Genomic DNA, 15,847 nt, shown 5'->3' with positions numbered 1-15,847 from the left:
TTGCGGAGTATAAATGTAGATGTAGATGTAGATGGTGCTTGATGAGTCCGACTGATACTGGTGGTGTTATGGTCGCGGGCACAAGAATTTCCAGCAAGCTGCGCGTAAGGGAGGTGCCCCCGTGCCACTGCTTGTGCATGGTGGACATGTACAAGGACGCCGCGCGGAGTCGCACATTGACAAGGCCGAGGCCCCTCGCTCGCGGAGGAAGGGCGAGCGTGTCGTAGCGGACCTTAAAGAGCGTACCGGCCGTAAGGAAGTATCCGAAGGAAGCCTGGAGGCTGCGTCCAATAGTTGATGGCAGCGGGAGGACCTGTGCAATGTGGACCATTCTCGACGCCACATGTTGATTCAGGTATTGGACACGTTGTAAAGAATCGAGTCGTCGGGGAAGATTTTGTCGCACCGTCGTGCGGATAGTTTGGAGCGCACGCCGAAAATTGATGGCAGCGGAGCGGCGCACGGTGGAGGTGAAAATGATACCAAGGTATCGTAGTTTTTGTAGAGGTGCTAAGTCGTCGTGTGAGAGGCCGCGTCCAATGAGCATCGGCGCGGATTTAGCCACATTCATGTTAATGCCCGCTGCAGTGCCGTACGTTGATATCAAATCAAGTACCTTGTGTGTTTCACTCCGTGAGCGGATCAAGAGGAGGAGGTCGTCCGCATACGCACGACATCGAAAACTGTGCTGTCGCAGAGTGAGACCAGAAAGGTGGCTTATGGCATAGAGTAGGGTCGAAAGTGGGCAGCCTTGCCGTACGGAACGCCGGATCGCCACTGGTCCCGCCACACGGCCATTAACCTGAATCAGCGATTCGGCGGTGCCGTACAGGCGCCGGATCACGTCGATAAAGGCTTGTGGAGAACCCATGCGGTTCATCACTGAGAACAGAAAAAGATGCCGCATTTTCTCCAATGCGCTGTCAAAATCAATGGCAACCACTGCGGCGCGGAGTCTGCACGCCGCTGCCAGTGCAATTAAATCGCGACATTCTCCTGTGGCCGTTTGTATATTAATTGAGCCGCCCGGAGTTGTCTGTTCCGGGGATAGAATGCTGGGCAGGACCTTGCGGCATCGCGTTGCCAGTAGGTGTGTAAAAATTATACAGTCTGCGTTAAGCAGAGTCAGGGGACGGTAATGTGCAGTCGTCACACCTGGTGTCGGTTTGTGGATGGGTATAATAATTCCCGTGACGAAGGACGGCTGTACGGCGTTCCCCATCGTCAGCAGTTCATGAAACATCGTTGTCCACCGTGACGCCATTAGCGTGAAGAAAGCGCGATAAAATTCTATCGGCAATCCGTCGACACCAGGTGACTTATTCAGAGCAGCTTTTTTGATTGCAACGTGGATTTCGTCACGCGTAATGGGCTCCATCAGCTCGTCCGCTTCGTCGCTCGTGAGGGTGCGAGTTACGTGTGGTAACGGCGTAGAAATAGTCGGTAGTGAGCCGGCACCACATAGCAACTTCCTTTCCATACTGAATCAAAGTACGTCGAATGGTAGGTTTGGTACATTCCAGCCACCGGGTCAAGGTCGTGCAGTATTTAGGTAAGCGACGTTCGCAGGTGGCCCATGTCTCGGTAACACGTTGAAGACATTCGGGATCATGAAGATGGGAGGTGTTTAGCTTCCACGGTGCACGACTACCCCAGACCACTTGCTTGGGGAAGAGAATGTTGCAGATGTAGGCACAGTGGTCCGAAAAGGCCAGGGGCCAAAGTTCTGCACCTTGTACTGCAGGTGTGAGTTCCCGAGAGACGTAAATTCTATCAAGGCGGCACGCGGAGTGACTCGTCTGGTAAGTGTGTCCAGGCGCGTCGCCGTGCTGAACTTCCCAAGTGTCGCGGAGCAACAGATCTCGGACGACAAGACTCAGGTGTTGTATGGGGCACTTGATCTTTAGGGTGCAATACACAATTAAAATCACCCCCAAGCAAGTAATGGTCGCAGCGTCCAAGAAACAAAGCAGCGATTTCTTCTGAATAGAAAAGTGCCCTGTCGCGTCTGCGGGTGGAGCCTGACGGAGCGTAAATGTTGACGATACGCGTCCCCATGACGGTGACGGCCATGCCTCTGGCAGATGGAAGGTATGTGATATCGGCCACTGGAATGCCTTCTCTGGCGTAGATGGCTACGCCGCGTCCCAGGTGGTCACCAGGAGAAGGATAAGTGTTATATCCCGCGGCGTCTGGAAGTGTGGCCAAGTGTACTTCCGGGTAGTAGTGCGATATCGACGTCCGACGCCCATATCATCTCTCGCAGCAGTTGAAGTTTCACTGGTGAGCTAATGGTGTTAGTGTTGATCGTCGCTATTCGGTAGGTTTGGAACCCTACCCCGCCGTGGAGGGGAACTCCACCGGCGGAGGATGAAGAGGGGCGAGGCAACGGCGAGCCGTGCCGTACGCCACCTGACGGCGTTATCAGCGGCGTAACGATGCTTCCGTCTGGGGTAACTCTGTCCCCAGCGTGTGGTCCGGGTCCTCATCGACGTCCTCACTCCACACCATTGAAGGCGCTGTCGTTGTGATGGTCGTACGTTCCACTTCGGTCGTAGGGGCGGTGGACGTCTCGGCGGCAGTCGCAACGGTGGAGTCCATTGGTTCAGGAGCACCTGAGCGAGCCAGTAGAGTAGGCATCGACACAGCTACAGTCGGCGTCATGTTGTCGTCATTCGTGTCGTCGTGTAGGTTCTCCGAGGCCTCGTCGGGTCGGACGGCCTCTGGAGCAGCAGGGGGAGGTGATCCGTCTCGTTACGAGACCGAACGGCGCCTCCTCTTGCGCCTCTTAGGTGAACGTTGTTTGCGGGTTCGTCCCTCCGTGTCGGAAGACGGAAGAGAGTCGCGTCGCTCTGAGTGGAAGGCCGTCCCGGGAACGTCAAATGAAGGGGCGTCCATATGTTCAGGCGGGTGGGTGTCGGAAGTCGTCGCTGTTGGTAGTGGTGCCGGAGTAGCGTCAGGCTTTGAGCGCGACGTGTCGGCCCCGGCGGTATCCGTAGCAGCTGGAAGGGTCACCGGTTCGTGGTCCGATGGGCGGCGGCCGGTGGGAGGAGAAGAGAGCGCCGATGCGTAGGTGAGCGGTAAAACCGTCGTCGGAGCCGGAGGTGCAACGGTAGCGGCTGGCAATTGGGTGATTCGTCGCTGAAGACACTCAGATCTGAGGTGGCCTTCTTTGCCGCACCCGGAACGGGTCTTCGGTTGGCCGTCGTATATGACAACCGCGCGGCACTCGCTAATTTGCAGGTAAGATGGCACGTGGCGATGGAGGTCGATGGTGATCTGCCGTACACCGTTAAGAACGGGGTACGTTTGGAATTGCGCCCAGCGTTCGACAGTGTGGCCATGTACAGTGCCATAGGGGCGGAAAGCCGCGATAACGTCTTCCGCCGGAAGCTCGAACGGGAGTTCGAAAACTCATACGGTGCGCATTCCTAAGCCTGCATGGTCGACAGTTACCGCTCCGACATTGCCGTCGGCGTGGTAAAAGCGTAATCCATGATTGGTGTCACGAAGTATTCTTTCACATACCGCGTCATTGACGACTTTGACGTACACAATACTGCTTAATATGGACAAATGGATGCCCAAGATGTTGGAAGCTGGGATCTTAGCAACATCGCGTAGGAAGCGTTCCACTTCCAAGGCCTTTGGTCGTGCGTATTCGTTGCAGAAGATGAATTGTAATGTTGATTTTCGAAAACGGTTGGCCATGGTTCTAGTGCACGTAAGCGACACGTAAGTAACGGCCGCTGAAATGTAAACAACAGCGAGCGCGCGCGCTCCGCAGGCGGAAACAACAACACGTCCGCACTGCACGGCGGCGAAAGCCGGACTGCAAACACGGCTAAACTCGCGGGTATGAAAGCTCTATTCGTAATATTCGTAATATATACATAGAGAGTGCAAGTCAAGTCGCTATAATAGAAGAAACCATCATAATAGAATAAAGGAAATCAGTGCTATCACGGGAAGATAAAGGTGTTCGTTTCTCCTGTGCGCTGCTCGCGAGTGGAACGGCAGAGAAATAACTTAAAGGTGGCTAGATGTATCCTCTGCCAGGAACTTCACTGTAAATTGCAGAGTGCTCACGCGGGTGTACAGGGTTTTTTTTTATGGGGTTTAAGGGCGCTCAGCTGCTGAGGTCATTAGCGCTCAGTCACTGTTGTTAGAGCACATGGAATCTAGTAAAACTCAAGGGGATGGGGGGGACACCAGAAGGACCTGACAAAGATGCGGATAAAATAAGTAAAAAGGTTAGATGTCATTGGGCAAACCAGTTAAAGTTATAAAACGCAGAATACGGGCAGCTGCTCGAGCGTCATCAGCTAAAACATCTGGTAAAGTAGATGGCAGGGACAGGACAACACGAAATTGACTAAAACGGGGACACGACAATAAAACATGGCGCACTGTTAATGCCTGACCACAAGGGCACTGCGGGGCTGGGTCACCGGAGAGCAGGTAGCGGTGGCTAAACCGGCAATGCTCAATCCGCAACCTGGTCAGAAGGACCTCCTCTCGCCGAGATGGTCGGGAGGAGGTTGTCCAAGCAGTTGGGAGTGGTTTTACTGCCCGGAGCTTGTTTCCTTGGAGGGATGACCAAGCATCCCACCACAACGACACAAGCCTCTTACATACATCCCCACGAACGTCAGATGACGGGACACAATGGGAGGCTGGCCGAGGCAGGAGGACTGCAGCCTTGGCTGCAGCATCCGCAGCCTCATTTCCCAGGCACTCCTACATGTCCGGGAACCCACAGAAAGCTGACAGAACCACCATTATCAGCGAAAGAATGGAGGGACTGCTGTATCCGTTGAATCAAGGGATGGACCGGATAGGGAGCTCCAAGGCTCTGAAGAGCACTGAGTGAGTCAGAGCAGAGTACGTACGATGAATGGCGGTGGCGGCGGGCATACTGAACGGCCTGATGGAGAGCAAAAAGCTCGGCCGTAAAGCTCGAACACTGGTCGAGGAGCCGGTATTTAAAGGTGGCGGCCCCGACGACAAAGGCACAGCCAACACCATCGTCAGTTTTGGAGCCATCGGTGTAAATAAAGGTGTGACCGGCAAGGCGAGCACGAAGTTCGACAAACCGTGAGCAATACACTGAAGCCGGAGTACCCTCCTTCGGGAGTGAGCTGAGGTCGAGATAAATATGAACCGGAGCCTGGAGCCAAGGTGGTGTCGGGCTCTCACCCTCTCTGAAGGTGGTAGGGAGGGCAAAATCCAACTGTCGAAGCAGGCGACGGAAGCGGACTCCGGGGGGCAGCAGGGCAGACACATACAACCCGTACTGACGGTCGAGAGAATCGGCGAAGAAGGACTGGTAAGAGGGGTGGTCGGGCACAGACAACAGCCGGCAGGCATACCGACACAGCAGTACGTCGCGCCGGTAGGTCAATGGTAATTCGGCAGCTTCAGCATAAAGACTCTCGACAGGACTAGTGTAGAAGGCTCCGGTCGCAAGACGTATCCCCCGATGGTGGATGGAGTTGAGCCCGCATAAGAGGGATAGCCGAGCGGACGAGTAGACGAAGCTCCCATAATCCAGCTTCGATCGGACAATGGACCGATACAAGCGAAGCAGGACAGTGCGATCCGCTCCCCAAGATGAATCGCTAAGAACTCTGAGGACATTAAGGGAACGAGTACAACGGGCCGCCAAATAAGAGACATGTGGAGACCAACACAGTTTCCTGTCCAACGTGAGCCCTAGAAACTTAGTTGTTTCCACGAATGGGAGAACAACGGGACCGAGATGTAAGGATGGCGGAAGGAACGCTTTATATCGCCAAAAGTTGATACAAACCGTCTTCTCTTCAGAGAACCGGAAGCCATTTTTTTTAAAAAAAATCTTTATTAACAACAATATTAATTATACATATTTAGCCCACCTCCTGACATGATTAGTGGGCCATAATTGTTACGTAAGTCTGAAACATATTTTTGCAGCTAATATTACAATTTGTGTTAGTGAGCTACTTTTAAGTTCCTAAGCTAGTGTTGAATTCCTACAGTAACAATGACACTTTAATTTACCTACAATTTGTATTAGTGAACTACTACTTGTTAAGTTCCTGAGCTAGTGTTAATTTCCTACGGTAGCAATGGGCAGTTAATTTTACCTACTTCTAAACTAAGAATGACTACTAACTGCGGCGTCACAGGTGTGCCAGTAAGTACAAACCTACTTGGAGTGGCCAGGCTCCCCGAGCTAACCCCGAGGAGCGTGCCCCTGGCACTGGGCCGGCCAAGGTTAGTAATCGCTGCAGTTTCCTATGTTAGTATTCTAATCTAAGTCCTACTCTACTAACTTAACCTACGTCATAATTGGTGCTTTGTCATAATCGGTGTGATTGATCCCATCCCCCTAAACCCGTACGTGGCGGTTTCCAACTAATGGAAGTCGGCCCTTCCACGCACAGGCGGTATGGGATTGGGATCAGGTCTTAATCGGTTGGTTGGTTGAGAATTTGGTATTTACTCTTGATCCCTTAGGTACTCTATTAAAACTTTACGTGATACCTCTTCTGCCAGAGCATTCAGGGTATGAAAAGTGTCTTCTTGTCTTAGAAGGTCGTATGTCTCGTTGTGTGGAAGCCTGTCTCTATATGTTGTCGCCACGTCGTTGAAGAGAGGGCATTCGAAAACCACATGTTCGGGAGTTCCTTCCGCCGCGCCACAGTCACACTCGGGGGTTGCCCTTTTCCCAAACCGACATAAGTATGTCGGATAGGGTCCATGACCAGTGAGAAAGTGGATGAGTCCTCGTGTGGGTTCGAAATAATTCATGGTCCCGCGTTCTTTAACATTAGGTAGGAACTGGAATGTTCTTCTCCCCGTTTCATCTTCCTCCCAATTCCTCTGCCACAGTTCCTCCCCTCTGTTTCTTATCTCCCTCTTATCCTCTACTCTCACACCCTGATATCTGTTATTTTTTCCCCATCTCCTTTTTTCGCCCAATACCATGCAGCTTGTTCTCTTATTTTAATATCTAGCGGGCAGAGCCCCATTATAACTAACAGAGCTCCCCCTGGTGATGTCCTGTAGGCCCCTACTGATTTTAATATCATATTTCTCTGGACTCTTCTCACTATCATGGCGGGCACGACCCGCGTGAGCCTGTGCGCCCAGACTCCCGAGCCGTAACCCACTACTGATGTCAGGATGCTATTATGATAAAGTTTGATGAGATGAGGGGGGAGATGAAATCGTTTATGTCCAATGGAAATGAGATTATTTAATAACTGTAAGGCTTTCTGTGTTACGGTTTCTATGTGCTTTCCAAAGTTCCATCTCTCGTCAATTATGACTCCCAGATATCGCGCCTCACGTCGCCGAAGAACTGGTGAGCCATCGATTCTCACAGTGGGATTTCTAATAAGCTGACCTTTTAGTAGTAGATAAGTAGACTTAGTAGGGGAAACTTTCATTTTCGTTTTAAGGCACCATTGGTGCAGTCTGTCAATGGCCCTTTCGATTTTTGGCTCTATGTCCTCTCGGCTACGACCACCGAACAGCAGGAGGAGGTCATCTGCGTAGGCTATCACCTCTAGCACTTCTTCACTTTGTTGCAGTTCGTCTAATAAGGGTTCCATGTGCATGTCCCAAAACAGGGGCCCCAATACAGAGCCTTGGGGACACCCCTTAGTGATTATTTTTCCAATTCTCCCGCTAGGGGATGATAGCCAAACCTCCCTATCCTTACAATAGCTCCTCAGACACCCATATAGCGGCCCTGGGCACTCTTTCTCCCGTAAACAGGAGAAGAGCGAAGGCCACCACAGGTTGTCAAAGGCGCCACTGATATCCACCATGATGCCGACGACATACTTATGCGGGGTCGAGCCGCAGACCTCGGCCGCCAGAGCGATGGCATCAGATGCCGACCGCCCCGGCCTGAAGCCGAACTGCCTGCTGCTCATCCCCCACAGTATCCGGTGAGCCGTCAATCTGTCAGCCAGCAGTTTCTCCAAGAGCTTCCCAAATAGGTCCAATAGACAGATTGGCCTGTAAGATTTGACTTCAGTTGGCAACTGCGTCCCGAGGCTCCGCATGACTTCTTCCCTCGGTTTTTGCAAGGGACACAAACCGCTGCTGCTTTGCAGTTTTGCGGTTGTGTCCACTTGTGCCACACTTCGTGCAAGCCGACTCCCTGGTACACAGCCTTAGGATGCGATCCAGGTCACCACAGTTGTGGCAGCGAGGTACCACGATGTAGTCTCTGACGTTGATGGAGTGAAATCCTATGTATAATCTGCCCATTGCTGTGATTTTTCTCCACATCGGTGCCGTGACCTCAGCTACGTGATGCACCACATCACGCCCCCGAGGCCCCATCTTAAATCTCAATTTGAAACTCTTTCGGAATTCCTCCTCATTTATGTCATCAAAATTCTGCTCTTTTATAGTATTCGTCAGTTCGTCATCTGTCATAATAGTTGGTACGTCATAGAGAATTACAAGGGGATTCCTTTTCTTGGGTGGTTCGCACTTGACTAGTGAGTTTAATTTTTGATTATTCAATATTTTATCTTTGTCCTCTTCTGAGGCTACTTCTACTATTACTGAGTTTCTGCTGGGTTTAATTCGTTTTATTTTGATTTTGTCTTTGGCCGGGTTTATAGTTTTAGTGAACAACTCTTGTATTTTCTTTACACTGGTGTCTTGCCCAGGCAGTGTCCTGAGAAAGACCGCAGTGTCTGTTCTTTTGGCTGCTTTGTCTATGCTTTCTTTTGTTGTATGCGGCTTGGTTGGCGCCTGCGCAGCCACCGCCGCCCAAGTCTTGGTCGGTTGGTTTCTCAATCTGTTATTTTCTTTTTCTAGTTCTTCCACTCTACCTTCTAATTTTGCGTGGGCGATGGCCCATGCAGTAAGTTCGTTTTTAATGATTGTTAAGGCCGCTTGGCTTATTTTCCCATTTTTCACGTTCTGCTCTAAGAGCAGTGAGATTCTACCATGTCTTTGTGTAACTGATTCACCTTCTACCTGTCCCATCTCGTCCTGGGGAGAGGGATCAGGCGCAATAGAAGCGCGTTTGGTCGCACAAGAATCACTCGTTTCAGTTGCCGCCATAATGAGTAACGAGTGATAAAAGATGGGAGCCCGTCTCTTGCCCCGGACCGGCTCCTCTGGCATGAGGGGGGGGGGGGGGGGGGGGACATGAGGCAGCTCTCCCACCGGCCTCGCCCCAAGGCCAAGGGAACTCTTCGAGCTGCAGGGTTCAGCGCGCCATCGCCAGCGCACTGGTCCCCATCGATGGCCTCGTCGTCGACGATTTCACACGACGCTCCTCGGCAACTGAACCCCACACTCCAGAGAGGCGGATGCACCCCTCGCCCTTCGCCGCCTACTTGCCCGAGCTTCCACCTGAAGGTCAAGGACCCACTCCTACTCAGGTGGTGGGTCGGTCCCCCAGTCGTTCGGCGGTCTGGGCCCATCTAACCTAGCCCAGGCGATGTCACCACCTCCTGGATTTGGCAGAACACGCCCCGGTTACCCAGGGGCGCGGCGAAGCATCCTTGCCGACTCGCGCCGTGATCCCACGCCGACAAACGAGGTCGCCGGCATGCAGAGCACCTGCTGGTCTGTGCCCTGCAAACAGAAAGGGATTGGTGTTCGGTCCCTTGACACAGCTCCCCCTGTGCCACGCACCCTTCACTTTCGCATCGGGTTGGGTCGCAGCTCTCCCTTTTGTCGCAAGGCAGAACGCCAAGCTTAACATCTGGCACCACGGGAAGGCGGAAAGAGCCACTTGGGAAGGAGAGGCTATGAGAGACGCTTCACTTCCCCTGTGAGGACTGCCGCGGCACACCCGACTGGAAAGCGATACGCCCCAGTGCGAGCTTCCGTGCCCTACGGCGCGCCGGCAACGGGTGGGCCCGCCCCGAAACGCGCCGTCAAACGACTGACCTCACGCAACGCCGCGCCACGCTCCATGAGTAGAGGCTGTCTAGACAACGCTGAAGGCAGCGCTCCAGGAGGCATGTTCTCTGGGCACTGCAGTAGATCGCGAAGTCATCGACAAAGAGAGAGCCTGAGACATTAGGTGGAATACAATCCATAATTGGATTGATCGCGATGGCAAAAAGGGCTACGCTCAAGACGGAGCCCTGAGGCACTCCGTTCTCCTGGAGGAAGACGTCGGACAATACGGAACCCACACGTACCCTAAACTTTCGATCCATTAAAAAGGAATCAATAAAAAGGGGCAGGCGACCGCGTAGGCCCCACCTGTGCATAGTGCGGAGGATACCTCCTCTCCAACAGGTATCATAAGCCTTCTCCAAGTCGAAGAACACGGCTACCGTTTGGCGCCTTCGCAAAAAGTTGTTCATGATGAATGTCGACAAGGTCACAAGGTGGTCAACGGCGGAGCGGCGGCGACGAAAGCCGCATTGGAAATTAGTAAGTAGTCGTCGAGATTCAAGAATCCAGACTAACCGAGCATTAACCATGCGCTCCATCACCTTACAGACACAGCTTGTAAGAGAAATGAGGCGGTAACTAGAAGGATGGTGTCTATCCTTCCCGGGTTTGGGTATAGGAACAACGACGGCGTCACGCCAACGCATGGGGACCTGACCTTCGGTCCAGACGTGATTGTAGGTACGAAGAAGGAAGCTTTTGCCCGCCGGAGAAAGGTGTGCCAGCATCTGAACGTGAATGGCATCTGGCCCCGGAGCAGAGGATTGGGACAGTGCAAGCGCACGTTCGAGTTCCCGCATAGTAAAGGGGGCATTATAAGTTTCCAGATTCAGCGATTGGAAGGAAGGTCGCTGAGCCTCTTCTGCCTCTTTCCTGGGAAGGAAGGCAGGGTGGTAATGGGCGGAGCTTGAAACCTCCGCGAAAAAGCGGCCAAAGGCGTTGGAGACAGCCACAGGATCAACAAGGACCTCATTACCTGAGGTCAGGCCAGGTACCGAGGAGTGGGCCTTAATGCCCGACAGCCGGCGCAGGCCACCCCAAACGACGGAAGAGGGAGTAAAACTGTTAAAGGAACTGGTGAAAGAGGCCCAACAAGCTTTTTTGCTGTCTTTGATGACTCTACGGCATTGCGCTCGGAGTCGTTTGTATTCAATACAATTCGCCAACGTAGGATGGCGGCGATAGGTGCGTAAAGCACGTCGTCGAGCACGGATAGCGTCCCTACAAGCCTCGTTCCACCAGGGGACGGAAACGCGACGTGAAGAAGAGGTAGTACGAGGAATGGAATGTTCGGCAGCATTGATGATAACAGCCGTGAGGTATTCGACCTGACTGTCACAACTGAGAAAATCGTGGTCCGGAGAGGTCGCCAGGGAGGAGTAAAGTCCCCAGTCAGCTTTCAGTATGTTCCAGCGCGAAGGACGTGGGGATGGGGTGTGGTGCAGGAGGCGAACGACACAGGGGAAATGGTCGCTCGAATAGGTGTCAGAAAGGACATACCACTCGAACCGACGGGCAAGAGTGGTAGAACAGATCGAGAGGTCCAAGTGGGAGGAGGTATGAGTAGAGTCCGAGAGGAAAGTCGGGGCGCCAGTATTGAGGCAGACAAGATTGAGATGGTTGAAGACATCTGCCAAGAGTGAGCCTCTTTGACAGGATGCAGGAGAGCCCCAGAGGGGATGATGGGCATTGAAGTCGCCAAACAATAAAAACGGCGGGGGAAGCTGAACGATCAGGTGAATCATGTCAGCCCGACTAACAGCAGATGACGGTGGAGTGTAGATGGTACAAACTGAAAAAGTAAAAGCAGAAAGAGTAATACGGACAGCTATTGCTTGGAGTGGGGTGGTCAATGGGATGGGATGGTAATAGACATCGTCCCGAACGAGCAACATGACCCCACCATGAGCTGGGATACCGTCCACAGGGGTGAGGTCATACTGCTCCGAGGTATAGTGGGTAAAGGCAATACGGCCAGTCGGGCGCAACTTGGTTTCCTGGAGACCAAGAACGAGCGGACAGTGCAGGTGGAGGAGCAGCTGTAATTCCTCCCAATTAGATCGAATACCTCTTATGTTCCAATGTAACAAGGCCATCGCTAGTCAAAAAGTTGGGGGAATGAGACGAGGGAAGAGCCGGTCACCTCGACGGCCGCGGAGGGCCAGGTTGCGAGGGAACAACGCTACAACCGGTGGGAGGCGGATCCGGTTCCATCGAGTCGTCGCCAGCTGCGGCCGCTGTCCCTGGTTGTGTAGGAGGGGCAGCATCATTTGCCGACGAGAGGGCAGCTGAGCGCCTGGCAGCAGAGCGTCCCAGCGAAACCGAGGACGGCCGGGAGCAGCGACTCACGGATGGAGCGTCAGACGAAACGCGCCGGGGTGGAGAGGGGGATAGAGACTTCTTCTTGGAGGCCTTCTTGGAAGGCCGAGGAGGCACAGGGATGGTGGGCTGGACTCGAAGAAGGTCCTCACGCACGGGGTCCGTTTTGGAACGCCGGACCTCCGAAGCTGGGGTCCGGAACGTTTCCCCGATGGACGCCTGAGAAGAGGATCGCTTCTCAGGTGGCGGGGGGAGAGGAGGCGGAGGAAGGGTGGCCCCTGGGGCAGAGGGGGCAGGGGCTACGGGGGAGGAGGATTTGGAAGGGAGGGATTTGGGAGGCGGAGGCAGAGCCTCCTGATGGGCGGAGGAGTCGGAGGGGGGACAGGATAGGGCTGAGGATACCGCGGAAGGAGTGGACACAACTGAGACAAACGAAGTGGTCAATGGCACGGGATGGAGGCGGTCATACTTCTTCCTGGCCTCAGAATAAGAGAGCCGATCCAAAGTTTTGAGTTCTTGTATCTTCTTCTCCTTCTGATATGCGGGGCAGTCTAAGGATCTAGGCGAGTGGAAGCCAGAACAATTAATGCACCAAGGTGGTGGGGTGCATGTATGTTCCTCACGAAGAGGACGTCCACAATCGCCACAAAGGTGCTCAGCCTCACACCGTGACGACATGTGCCCAAAGCGCAAACACCGGAAACAGCGCATAGGAGGCGGGACGTAAGGTCGCACGTCGCACCGGTAGCACATCACCTTTACCTTCTCTGGGAGAACGTCCCCCTCGAAGGCGAGGATAAAGGCCCCGGTGTCGATGCGACGGTCTTTGGGGCCGCGCTGGACTCGCCGGACGAAATGCACGCCTCGGCGCTCCAGGTCGGCCCTGAGCTCCTCATTAGATTGTAGCAGGAGGTCACAATGAAAAATAACCCCCTGCGTCCTATTTAGTGCCAGATGTGGGACAATGGATACTGGGATGTCCCCTAGGCGGTCGCACGCCTGGAGCGCCGCCGACTGTGTGGCGGAGGTGGTCTTGATAAGAACGGACCCTGAACGCATCTTGCTGAGAGCCTCGATTTCCCTGAAGATGTCCTCAATGTGCTGAACAAAGAACATGGGCTTGGAGGTGGCGAACGTCCCCCCATCGGTTCGAGAACAGACCAAATAGCGGGGGAAGTACTTCGCCCAAAGCCGGCGGGCCTGTCCCTCCTCCCAGGGAGTGGCCAAGGGGGAAAGGGCAGGAGAACCAGAACTAGAAACGGTACCTTTTCTTTTGAAAGACTCGGCCGCAGAGCGACCTGATACGTGTTGACGTTTCATCTGCGAAACGTCCGCCCCGATACCACCCACTCCAACCAGGGGATCTCCTCACGGGCGCCACCCAGCCACAGCAAGGGCCACCTGGCAGGATGACCATTGCCGGGAGTCCTGATGCCCCAATGAGACGGGCATCTACTCCTTGGCCGACGTGGGGAGGGTGCAGTTCTGGTATCGGCAGTACGATCCCTGTGTTGTCAGGGGGCTACAACCTAGAGGGTACATGATGACCCCACCACAACGGGCTGGCTACCGTGCTGGATTTCTGGTGCCATGGAAAGTCCATCATGATCGCTGGTGCAGATGGAGACGCACTATGGGCGTAACTTGGACAACCCATCAGGCGTTTAGGCCCAATTTGAGGAATAGTGGGTATGGTTACAACGCCGGTACAATGCTGAGTGCCAAGGTCTTAGTGCACTTAGGACCAGTGGTACACCACGTAGGGTGTCCTTCCCCAAAAGGCTCGTACTTCTGTAGAATTTTGAAAAATGGAGGTCAAACCCCAAGGGGGACCATCACATGGAAGGCCGAAACGGTTGAAACTCCTTTTAGTCGCCTCTTACGACAGGCAGGAATACCTCGGGCCTATTCTTACCCCGGACCCGCAGGGGGGGGGGGGTGTACAGGGTGGTCAGGAACAGTGTGAATTATATTTTAAGGGTGTTGCAGGGGAGGTTATGCTGAGAAAAAATTGTTAAGGAAAATATTCGGTACGTTCCGCCGTTGGCGAGTTATTCACCACTACAGGGATGTCGTCGTGGGCGAAAATTCAAGATACTGCATGCACTAAAATACGTACTGACCAGAAATCTGTGGATCCGTGAGTTACTATTTGTTCAAATGCTCATTACCAGTTAAAATGTGCCTTTCTCAGAATGGATAAATTAAAGGTAACCGAGTAAAAGCTACGTTTCTTCGCATTGAGGAAGCCAAACAAGAACGCGTTTGGCGACGCTGTCTTTGGCAGGCTGCTTAAATTTGCGCGCAGGTCGACCTGATGGGCTAACTTAAATGCTAAACAACTCGGAAACGGCGTAACGTAGCCTATCGAATTTTATTTTTAACTGTTATTTCTCGATAAAACCTTCCCTGCAATACCCTTACATGCGGTTGCCGAGTACCATTTACGAGTTACGAGCAGATATGGAAGTGCCGTAAGGGCGGGGCACAGAGGCTACACGCGGTACAGCAGCGCCAGCAGGGTTGTCTATTCAACAGGTGCAGGCGGAGAGACGACACCAAACGACCATTTGGGTTACAGAGGAATCACCCTTTGCCGCAGTAAATTGCTGCGCTGGTCACATGTGCGGGATTAGAACTTTTCTCAATATCCTTCCGTCCGCAAAGTATTTAGGGGGCTGCACGGCCCGACTACAACAGAGAGAAAAGGACAGTCAACCGGAGTTCGCGTGGAGACTCGGCAGATCTACTTCCGTCCTGCCACCTAGCACGACGAGCAGCGTAACAGGGCCACTGCTCACCAGCTTAATTCATAGCTCATCGAACGAACCTAGAGCGTCTGGGAAGTGTAACTTTACCTGATTAGTACTCTAACACGAAGTGATTAAGCGTTGAGTATTGTATTTGACGACGGTGCTCTTCAGTAGAGAGTTACAGTGGATAGGCAAATTAATGTGAAGAGTGATAGTAATGGGATGGTTGTGTGTGACGATCAACAACGCAGGTAAGACGCGTGTCGCGCTGGACTGTGCGTGTTCAGCACTGACTAGGCATCAGTGCAGGTTGTGTACGAGTAGTGCACACTTCGTATTTGCACTCAGAGGTCGAGGTCGACGCGCAATGAAAGACCTAATAGAGTTCCAAAGAGGGCTGATTGTGTGGACCCGTTTAGCTGGAGCATCAGTAACCAAAACAGCTAACTTGTTGAATGTTTCAAGATCAACTGTTTCAACAGCCATGACAGCCTACACAAAACATGGAAAGACATCATCTTGTAAACGTAATAAAGGGCGCAAATCAAAACTAAATGACGGAGATCGTCGAACGTTAACACGAACTGTGTCAAAACAACGCAAAGCTACTGTGACTAAAGTGACGCAGAGCGCAATAGAAATCTTCGAGACCCTGAATCTATTGACACTGGCCGCCGAGAACTCCATAAAGCGTATAGTCATGGATGAGCTGCTGTACCGAAACTATTAGTGACAACAATCAACGCAAAGAAGCGTAAAATACGGTTCAGGAGCATAAATCCTGGACGGCTGATCAGTGGAAACAGGTCATATGTTCCGACAAGTCAACGTTTTAGTTATTTCCA

This window comes from Schistocerca piceifrons, chromosome 4 (genome assembly GCF_021461385.2).
Source record: "Schistocerca piceifrons isolate TAMUIC-IGC-003096 chromosome 4, iqSchPice1.1, whole genome shotgun sequence".
NCBI classification, from domain to species: domain Eukaryota; kingdom Metazoa; phylum Arthropoda; class Insecta; order Orthoptera; family Acrididae; genus Schistocerca; species Schistocerca piceifrons.
This window is presented reverse-complemented; position numbering follows the sequence as displayed.